This window comes from Canis aureus, chromosome 35, assembly GCF_053574225.1.
Source record: "Canis aureus isolate CA01 chromosome 35, VMU_Caureus_v.1.0, whole genome shotgun sequence".
NCBI lineage: Eukaryota > Metazoa > Chordata > Mammalia > Carnivora > Canidae > Canis > Canis aureus.
The window spans coordinates 867,347-878,687 of NC_135645.1; the positions used below are offsets into that span (position 1 = coordinate 867,347).

Here is an 11,341-nt window from a genome sequence, read left to right on the forward strand (position 1 = left end):
TTCCCCTTGACAGTCACATTGAATCCCAAACTCTTTGTCATGGTTTTCATGGGGAGTGGACCCTTGGCCACCTACTAGTCTCATATTCCACTGCTCCCCCACAAACCCTGGACCCCAGATGCTGCTGAATTACGGGAGTTCTCTTGGGTGACTGTCTTTCTCCTGCCTGGGATGCCACCTCTTCCCCCTTCTAGTTCTGGCTTGCTCTAGTTTGTTCTGAATGCAGCTCAGGATTTGCTCCTGAGTGAAACCCTCTTTGACTCTTTGGCTAGGGTCAAGTGACCTTCCTCTGTGCTCCCATAATGGCCCTTTCTAACCTCAATTACAGCCTCCTATTCCTATGTGGTCTCCCAATCCTATGTTGTGATGATTGATTTTCTTGTTTATCTCTGTAGATTCTGTGGAACTCAAGTAGACTTCAGGTCAGTTCTCCTAAAAGCAGCGTGCCTAACATACTGACCCCTTTTGGCATCTGTGGGAGTATCCTGTGCTTCCTCCCCCTTATTTTTGGCATTTTTATTTTGTTTTCTCTTGATGGAATTTGATTTTTGCAATTTAGTTTGCTTTTTCTTGACGGAATTGGTGGCTTTCCATAGACATTAGATGTGGCTCTATGGCGCTCCCCTTCAAAGAGGTAGTGTTTGTGGATACCCGTGATGGAGGTTGAGCGGCAAAGTCTGAATGGCGTGGAGATGGAGCAAATAGCAGACATCTGGAAACATTGCCGTGGATGACATATTGGGATATGGAGACTCTGAAGACTGTTGTCTCTTGGTGGATCCCAAGTATAAATGCTTGAAATAACTTGCTTTGTGTCACCCATATATTTGGTAAAAAGTACTATTTATAATGAACATTTCAGAATCCAGTATATTTTATGGTGATTTTGAAATCTTGGCTCATAGTAAATAAAAGAAAAATAACAGTTATAAGGGAACTAGCAATAACACTATTCATAAGATGTTCCAAATCTGTCATGAGCTAGTTTGAAATACAAAGTTTGAGTTGCTTTTGATAAAAATATTTTTAAAGTGTTTAAAATGCCAAAAATATAGGAACAAAGAACAGAACAGATATAATAAAAAGGTGCTCAAAAAAGGGTTGACTTTTGAGCCAGGCTCCACACTCAATCACGTGTTAACTTTACTCCTCTGTGCTAGAAGTGAGAATGTAAACATGAATGTCAGAGTTTTTTCCCAATAGGCCCTCACTATCTAGTAGGACAGGTGTGCTGGCCAACCAACAGCAGAGAGTCAAGGAGATAACTTAGGTCAATTTTTAGAGTGGACACATTGGATTTATCTTTGGAGGCAGTAATTCTAAGAAGACTAGATGCCTTCCTGCCACAGCTAATATGTGAGCCATTGGAGTTCTTAGGCATGATTCAAATAATGAATCAAACCAGTCCTCAGAGCAGGTAAGTGAAAACATTGCACAGGTTGCCATTCTTTGTCCCTCAGGGAGAAAACTATCACGCTATTTCTTGACTATTATTGAATGTGGTGGCTTACTGTAATATTTTCTGGCGTGTTTTGTGGATTCTGTTTTTAGCTTTTCTACCATCTGAATAGTTTATTTTATTTTTCTGAAATAATAATTATGGGGGATCCCTGGGTGGCTCAGTGGTTTGGCGCCTGCCTTTGGCCCAGGGCGCGATCCTGGAGTCCCGGGATAGAGTCCCCCGTCAGGCTCCCGGCATGGAGCCTGCTTCTCCCTCTGCCTGTGTCTCTGCCTCTCTCTCTGTGTCTATCATAAATAAATAAATATTTTTTAAAAATGAAATAATAAGTATGCTTAATTTTAAATTGCTTTGCTTTGTGATTTTTTTTTTTGTGTGTGTGTCTTGCGTTGAACACTTAGGGTACCATCATTCCGTATTAAAATCACTCTTAGAAAGCCAGCTATTGGTTGCTCTTTGGGCTTTACAGGAGATGCTTTTCTTTAAGATGGTGGTTAGAGGTGGTTGCTGCAATACTATTAATTATAATGAATACTATCAGTTAATTATGAAGTTTGTTGGAAAGATAAGAAAATTTCTCAAAGATAGGCTATTGTTTGGTTAATCTCTCATCTTCATAGTCTTCCCTTACCGTGTGTAATTCTTTCGTTGTTGGTTAATGGCGAACTTATGTATGGGAAGATAGGGCACCTCAGGGTTTTTGTTTGTTTGAAATTATTGAAATTGAAATTATTTGAAATTCTTTCTCCTTTCAATGACAGCTATGCTTTTCTATTGTAGTTCAAAATCGATTTCAGAATGGGCAGCATTTTCAAGGAACAAGAAGATAGAAAGGATGAGTGAATGAGTTCTGGAAATGGAAAATGAGAAGTGGACACAGATAAAACATTCAGACATATTTAAAAATTAGTAATGTTTCTCAATCGATGGACTAAGTACATGCAATCAGTTTTTGCCCCTCCAGTCAAAAGGAGGCAGCCTAATCTCATGGGAGGAGGGTAAGTGGGTTTTAGGAGCTCCTATTTTTCATGCTTCCTGATCTGTCCTTGTCCAGTTGGACCTGGATGCTGGGAAGGCCTCACAAAATCAGTCGGTGTCTTGCTTCCTAGCAGAATTGCCCCTTAACTATGTGAAACAATATCCCTAATGCTAAAAATAACCAGTGTCTGAGTCCAAGACTTCCATGTTGGTCATCTTGTGTACCTCGTAGCCCCGGGAGTCCTCCTCTCACTCATCTCTAATGACATAGAGTGTCATCAAGCCTAGCCAAAGTTGCTTTCTTGATAACTGTTCCTTGTATACAACCTCCGATGTAGTTATTTACTTGCCGAGTGTAACGCTGACTTTGTACCATGTCTCCGTGAGACAAAAACTGTGGTACACTTTTCTCATAGGAGATGTTTTGTTGTTTTATTTATGAGGGAAGGAACAAAATGAGGCAAAAATCCCAAATCATTCTATGAGTAAATTACTTCTCTGATAGAAAATAGGGTCCTAGTCATAACTATAACTAGCCACATAGTTTTATTCAAGGCATTTCACTTTGCTGGGCTTCAGTTTCTCCATTTGGATGATGAATGTGCAAATGTGCATATGAATGTGCATACAGTGGTATATTATGGGAACAAAGCAGAAATAGTAAATTGGGAAGGAATCTTAGCTGAATATGTTGAAGCACATGGATATGGGATATTTATATTAATTTGGATTCTGTTTTCACTTCCAAGACTGATTCTTTTTGAGTCCTGAGGCATTTATTCAGTCTCTGCATTCATCCATTCATTGTTCACTCATTCACTTATTCATTCAGTAAACATTTGCTGTGTATTATATGTCAGGCACTATCCTAACCTCTGAGGATACAAGATATCTGTCTGTCTGTCTATCTATCTATGTATCAAAGCAGGGCTCCTGACTTCAGAAAGCCTACATTTCAGTGGGAGAGATGGACAATAAATACATAAGCAAATAAGATATAAGAAAATTGCAAATAGTGAAAAAGTGGTTAAGAAGGAAAGAGAAAGGGTTATGCAATTGAAGGTCGTGGAGACCAATGCTTGCAGGTAGATGCTTATAGGGATACCATCTGAGCTGAGACTTGACAAATGACATGCCAGACTTAAGCATCTAAGCCTGACAATGTAGAACAGTTATTCACATTAGTAATCCTAGTAATTTGTAAGTGCAAAGATGACCTGTTTAGACTGTTTCCCGTGCACCAGTAACACGCTGTACAAAATGGGCAAAATGCCCTCAGACAGGATAACACAGATGTCAGCCTCAAGGTTTTAGATGTCTATGGCCTCCTCCAATAGGGTTGGTCCTGCCCATTACCAAGTTAAGTTTAAAAATAAAATGGTCGGTTATTTTACCAGCAAAAGTGGGTTTCTTTGGGAATGACAGAGAATCACAGTCCAGGACAAGCCATCTACTGCAAAACCGTGGACAAGTCCTGAGAAAAAGGAGAAGAATTCTCTTTTATGGAGGAAAGGGGGAAGTTGGGAGGGCTGTTAAAAATCAAGAATCCATTGGAGGGCACCTGGGTGGCTCAGTGGCTGAGAGTCGGCCTTTGGCTCAGGTCGTGATCCCCGCATCAGGGCCCCTGCATGGAGCCTGCTTCTCCCTCTGCCTGTGTCTCTGCCTCTCTCTGTGTGTCTCTCATGAATAAATATAATCTTAAAAAATTAAAAAGTTCATTGGAATAAACTGGGGGTTCACAGTAGAGTGGATTTTCATTGGCTGAGTGTGACAGTCTTTCATTGGCTGGGCTGTTGCCAGGGGAGGAGTAAAAACTTTCTTCCTTTTGCTGGAATTCATGTGCAAGGTCCCCGCTCTTCCCGTTGGGTCTGCAACTGAGTGGTCGGGCCTGAGAGCTCCCCTTGCTGAGCCCCGGATTCCTCCTAAAAGAGGTTTCCTGTTACTAATTTTCCCACCAACTGCTTCCTCATTTGGGGATGGAGGATGCAGGGAGTCCGCTGACTGTGGTGCATGCTCTGGCTTCCTCAGTCCCGCTCCCACCAGGCTGCAGGCAAAGAACAAACACCTGCTTAGTCATAACTGAACCGTGCTGAGAAAAGAGTGACCACCTGCTGCTTCCTCAGCTCTGCTCACGTTGGCCAAGGAGCTTCTGAGCCCATTTGTCATCTCGTGGGAATAGAGCTGACTCAGGGCATTGGCTTCCTGTTTGCCCTGGGAGCGGTTGGAAACAGGCTTGGATAAAAGGCAGGTGGAGCTGGTGACCGCCTATGTCATACAACTGGAATTTTCTCCTCTGACCTGTCCTCAGTGCTTGAAATTTGACTGCCAGAAGTGAGCAGACAATCCACTCCACTTTGAAAGGTTTCTGTTTGTTTTCAGTCTTCAGTTTTCTCAATTTTGGAGGAGGGGCCACTCTTAAAAGATTGTAATTTTTTTTTTTTTTTATTCATGAGAGACACAGAGAGAGGCAGAGACACAGGCAGAGGGAGAAGCAGAAGCAGGTTCCCTATGGGGACCCTGATGCAGAACTTGACACCAGTACCCTGGGATCACCACCTGAGCCCAAGGCAGGTGCTCAACCACTGAGCCACCCAGGAGCCCCAAAGATTCTAATTTAACATCTTAAAAGGGACTCACAAAAAATTCTAAAAATGACAAGAGTCCGTTTATAAGTGACTTATCCAGAATTACTCCATCTCTGAAATGACAAATTCATACACTCTACTCTTTGAACAGAACTCCTAGTCTTTTGACTCACCCCCTGAGTTACTCTCATCACATTGCTCTTCAGCCTCCCAGAGCCCTCTCTTGCCATGACTGGTTCACAGTGTGTCTCATGTAAGACACAGATAACAGGAGCTCAAGATAGAGAGAGAGGTCCATGAGACCATGTCTGCTGTTTCCCACCATTCAGCTTAAGAAACAAATCAGTACTATGTAGGCTACAAGTTCCCTCTCTCCCAGAGATATCAGGTCCTAATCCCTAAAACCTACATATATTAAATTTGGGCAGAAAAAAAAAAGTCTTTGCAGGTATGATTAAGTTAAGGATCTTGATACAAGGGGATTATCCTGGACTGTCTGGATGGGTTCTAAATATCATCACAGTATCCTTATAAGGGAGGTGGCACAAACACACACACACACACACACACCTGCCCAGTGAAGACAGAGGAGGAAGAGATTGGAAGATTGGAGTGGGGAGGCCATAAACCAAGGAATGCCAGCAGCCGCCAGAAGCTGAGACAAGTCAGATTCTCCTGTAGAGCCTCCAGAAGGAGCATGGTCCTCCCGTTACCCTCATTCTGGCTCAGTGATCTTGATTTTTGGATTTTAGGCCTACAGAACTGTGAAAAAATACATTTTGGTTGTTAGAAGCCACCAAGTTTGTGATAATTTCTTACAGCAGCCATGGAAAATTATTGCCATTACCAATGCAATGAAAGCCACTGGGGTTTCCCTGCCCAACTGCAGCCCACTGCTTCTACCTCAGGAGGTAACTAAGACTTTGAACTTGGCACTTACAATTCTCTGAATTTCATTATACTTTTACTACATATGTGTGTATTCTGAAATAGTATCATCTTATGTATTCTACTATATTATTCCATGTTTTGCCTTTTGCTTTTATACTTCCACATATTTTAATTTATATATGTAAATATATATTATAAATTATATATATGATAACATATGTAGCTCTAGCTCACTTTTACTGTTGCATAGTATTTTATTTTATTATTTTATTTTTTTAAATTTTTATTTATTTATGATAGTCACACACAGAGAGGGAGAGAGAGGCAGAGACATAGGCAGAGGGAGAAGCAGGCTCCATGCACCGGGAGCCCGACGTGGGATTCGATCCCGGGTCTCCAGGATCACGCCCTGGGCCAAAGGCAAGTGCCAAACTGCTGCGCCACCCAGGGATCCCTGTTGCATAGTATTTTAGTGTGTGTGTGTGTATACCTCAATTTTAAAATCAATTCTTCTGGGGGGATCCCTGGGTGGCTCAGCAGTTGAGTGCCTGCCTTTGGCCCAGGGCATGATTCTGGAGTCCCGGGATCGAGTCCCACATTGGGCTCCCTACATGGAGCCTGCTTCTCCCTCTGCCTGTGTCTCTGCCTCTCTCTCTTTATCTGTGTCTCTCATGAATAAATAAATAAAATAAAATCTTAAAAAAATAATAAAATAAAATCAATTCTTCTGCCGATGGATATTTATTTAGGTTGTTTTATTTTAGTCTTTCGGACAGTGATGCATTGAAGATTTTTTGCACACATCTTGTGCTCGTGTATGGGGTGTTTCTAGAATATTTGCCAAAGAGTAGAATTACTAGGTCAGAGCTTATATCATCCTCAATTTTGCTAGACTCTGCCAAATTGCTCTGCAAAAGTACCAACGTACACTAGGTGGGCTGGATTTTGACAGCACTAGATTTCAGTAAGGGGAATGATGTGTGCCAAAGGTGTAGGTGTGGGAAACACAGGGAGTGCTAAGAACTCAGTTCTGTTTGACAAAGCAGCAGGTCCCATTTGAAGCCTGAAAGCAAATCTGAATTGGAGGGGACTTCTTGTAATCTTTGGCCCACATTTGCCCACCATCTCCCTATTCCGGGATGTCTCCCCAAAATGGATGTATTCTCTTAGGTCATTGTGGCGTGCCTTGGTTGAGACCGGGAGACTGGGTGCCTGAGAATAAGCGAGGGGAGAAGGGGGGGAAACTGGGCTGGGAGGGCCCCCGGGAGGGCTGAGGGGTCAGCCAGCAGCATGCAAGCAGCAGCACCCACAGTCTGCGCAGAAGTGAGCATACAGGCGAGGGGACGGGGCTGCCCGGGGAAGAGGCCGCTGGAGTGGGCTGCTAACTCACCTGGGCCCGGAGCAGCGCTCCCCCACCCCACGGCACTTGCCGCCACGCCGCCTCGGTGCTGCCAGCGCCTTCAGATCACTTATTTTGCTAAAAAATGTTAGATAATTCTTGGTGAGGCCATTTCAATTTCATATTTGGTATTTAGTCAAAATACTGATTTTAGCATAAAAGTTGACCTTATCTTATTTACCTAAAGGATACTAACATAGCGGTCTGAAGGGGCACCTGCACCCCAATGTTCATAACAGCAGTGTCCACAATAGCCAAACTATGGAAAGAGCCCGGATGTCCCTTGACAGATGAATGGATAAAGAAGAAGATACTGGAATATTACTCAGCCATCAAAAAAATAAATCTTACCATTTGCAACGATGTGGATGGAACTAGAGGGTATTATGCTAAGAGGGAATTATAAGTCAGTCAGAGAAAGACAATTCTGTGATCTCACTCATATGTGGAATTTAAGAAACAAAACAGAGGATCATAGGGGAAGAGAGGGAAAAATAAAATAAGTTGAGGGATGCCTGGGTGGCTCAGTAGTTGAGCGTCTCCCTTTGGCTCAGGGCGTGATCCTGGAGATGCAGGATCGAGTCCTGCATCGGGCTCCCTGCATGGAGCTGGCTTCTCCCTCTGCCTGGGTCTCTGCCTCTCTGTGTCTCTCATGAATAAATAAATAGAATCTTTTAAAAAAAAAAAAAGGTTGAAATCAGAGAGGGAGATAAATCATAAGAGACTCAACTCTAGGAAACAAACTGAGGGTCACTAGAGGCAAGGAGGTGGGGGATCGGGTAACCAGGTGGTGGGCATTGAGGAGGGCACGGGATGTGAGGAGCACCGGGTGTTATACGCAACCGATGAATCAGGAAGCTCTACTTCTGAAGCTAATAATATACTATGTGTTAATTAATTGAATTTAAATAAAAAGATTTTTAAAAGTTGACCATACTTGGGGATCCCTGGGTGGCACAGCGGTTTGGCACCTGCCTTTGGCCCAGGGCGCGATCCTGGAGACCCGGGATCGAATCCCACGTTGGGCTCCTGGTGCATGGAGCCTGCTTCTCCCTCTGCCTGTGTCTCTGCCTCTCTCTCTCTCTCTCTCTCTCTGTGAGACTATCATAAAAAAAAAAAAAAAAGTTGACCATACTTAACAAATATTTAGGGGTGTCTGGCTGGCTCAGTCAGTTAAGTGTCTGATTCCTGATCTTAGGATCATGAGTTCAAGCCCTGTGTTGGGCTCCATGCTGGGTGTGGAGCCTACTTAAAAAACAAAACAAAACATGGGGCACCTGGGTGGTTCAGTCAGTTAAGCATCTGACTCTTGATTTTGGCACAGGTCATGATCTCAGGGTTGTGAGGTTGGGGCCCATGATGGGCTCTGCATTCAGTGGGGAGTCTGCTTTGGGATTCTCTCTCCCTCTCCCTCTCCACCTCACTCCCTGCTGCCACGTACTCTCTCTCTAAAATAAAATAGATAAATCTTGAAACAAACAAAATCCCCCAAATATTTAAAAATTTTAATAGTATTTCATAATTATCAAGGTAAAAATGATTGCTTTTGGGGAGAATCTTTTATAAAATTGCATAATGTTTAGGGACCCCTGGGTGGCTTAGCGGTTGAGTACCTGCCTTAGGCCCAGGGCCTGATGCTCGGGTCCTGGGATCGAGTCCCGCATCGGGTTCCCCGCAGGAAGCCTGCTTCTCCCTCTGCCTGTGTCCCTGCCTCTCTCTGTGTCCCTCATGAATAAACAAAATATTTTTTTAAATTACATAATGTTTAGACAACTGTGCAAATACAAACTTTCGAATTACTTGATAACCTCCTTCATGTCTCCTAGGAGTGTACAGAGGACCTTGTTGTAGTAAATAAGGATTGCTTTAGTACCACATCCTATATTCACACAACAAACCATCCCCTCCAATGTATTAGGATTATGGTGGGATAGGAGAACAGTCCAGAAGGGTCTAGAAGTCTGAAGTAGTTACTAGAAGAAAAGGCCTATTTCATGTTCGGTGCTAGCCTTGCCAGAGGGCAGGTTGAACTGTAGGGCCTTTGCTACAAACACCGAAAGCAAAAATTACAAAGGAGGAAGATCACCTCGGAATTCTAGCATTCTAACAACGTTAATCGCTTTCATTTTCTCTGTTACTTTTAGTCCTTGATTTTATGCCTTCATTTCACATAACTATAACACAGAGACAATGCTACGTTCTTTTTTTTCACTCAACATCATAATGTGAACACTTTTGTCTTAGTGCTATTTTGGTTGCAAGGAACATTCACGCAGTCACGTTAAATTACCTGAAAAAAAAAAAAAAAAAAAAGATGTGAATGTGGCTAATCTTGCACAAATCCCAGGAGAGGAACCTAAGACAGCTAAGCTCCACAGGAATGGGATCCTGGGCGTGGCCCGCCCTCAGCTACTGGAGCTGCTCGTTAGGGGCCCTGGGCCGGGAGGGCAGGTGGAGGGGGGTCTCTGCTGGTCTCCGTATTTCTCTTCCACACTCTCGTAAGCATCAGTTGTGCATCACCAACGATGAGCGCCCCAAACCACACGACCTTGCAGTTCCGGAGTTTTCAGTCGTTCTCTCCCAATCTCTTAAAGTCAAATCCTGATTCAATTGGCCTCATTTATCTTTTCTGTCCAGTTACGCCACAAGAGTCAGAGGTGGCTGCTCAGCCCGTGGATGGGCTGTCGCTGGCTCAGGTGGACACACCTTGGTGCGATCCAGCGGGGCGAGGGAGGCACGTGCCCCAGCTACCAGCTCTGCAGGCAGCAAGGCCGCGTGCAGGGACCTTCCTCCCCCCCCCAGGGCAGTGTGGCTGGGTGGGCAGGCGCCAGCTCTCTCGGGGCTGCTCTGTCTTCATAACTACGGACTGTAGTGAACGTACTGCATCAAGCTCCACCATTCATGCTCCCGTTCCTCGGCTGCTCGTGGCAGCTTCGGTTTAGCTCCTTTTGGTTTGGGGGCTGCTACAAGTAAAACTATGGTGAACCTATTTTTTTAAAGATTTTATTTATTTATTCATGGAAGACAGAGAGAGAGAGAGAGAGAGAGAGAGGCAGAGACCCAGGCAGAGGACGAAGCAGGCTCCATGTGGGGAGTCCCATATGGGACTTGATCCCGGGGCCCTGGGGCCCCGGGGTCACGTCCTGAGCCGAAGGCAGCCGCTGAACCACTGAGCCAGCCAGGGGCCCCGATGATGAACCCTTCTGTCATGCTTCTTCCCTGTCATCTGCATTTTATCAATCTTTAAATCACATTGAAATTGCATTCTCTGAGCACCTTTAGGATATAACACGTAACCTTATGTTTTTTGTTTAAAAAGTACCCGTATTTGCTAGAGATTTGTACATGGGCAATAATGGGCAAAATAAGAGGATGTGATATCTGGGATTTTCTTCAAACCCTCTAGGAAAAACACTGGGGGGGCAATGAGAGATTGCCAAAACCAGATTGGTGAGGCGTTGACTCCCAGCCGACCACAGGTAACTGGGGATCTATTCTCCACTACTGTCTCTGTGTATTTTGCTGTTTCTCCCTCTGCCTTTCTTTTCCTCTCCCTTCTGGAATTTTTGTTCTTTTCCTCATGTTTCCTTGTGCTACTCGGTGCCCTCATGCTTCCCTCTGGATTCCCAAAATATATATATTTTTAAGATTTTATTTATTTACTCATGAGAGACACACAGAGAGAGAGGCAGAGACACAGGCAGAGGGAGAAGCAGGCTCCACGCAGGGGACCCCATGCAGGACTCGATCCCGGGACTCCAGGATCACACCCTGGGCCGAAGGCAGTCGCTCAACCACTAAGCCACCCAGGTGCCCCTAGATTTTTGCTTTTGAGCATGAATATTGAGCTAAGGTATGAATTTCCTTGAGCTCTTCAGACTCTTGGATGTTCTATATTTAAGGTTACAAAAAAACCCAAGCATCTTAAAATGTACAATTTTCCTTTTACTAAATAAATATGATATCAAATTGTAGCTTCCGGTTTGACATTCCCAAAGTCTGAAAACTACCAGGCAAAAAGGCAGTAAG

General features: G+C 44.0%; 1 long non-coding RNA gene across 20 annotated transcripts in view; it reads left to right on the plus strand.

Annotated features, from left to right (window-relative positions):
- Positions 1-11,341, plus strand: part of LOC144305492 (uncharacterized) — a 42,527-nt gene that overhangs the window by 8,713 nt on the left and 22,473 nt on the right. For 8 of the 20 annotated variants that reach the window (XR_013372494.1, XR_013372491.1, XR_013372490.1 and 5 more), the window contains one exon: positions 5,844-5,933. The exons of 4 other annotated variants lie outside the window; for them this stretch is intronic. This is a non-coding gene — a long non-coding RNA (uncharacterized LOC144305492). Of the gene's footprint in view, positions 1-5,843; positions 5,934-10,718; positions 10,792-11,341 lie in introns of all 20 variants that reach the window. 8 more of the 20 variants (XR_013372496.1, XR_013372495.1, XR_013372505.1 and 5 more) reach the window with 2 other exon arrangements.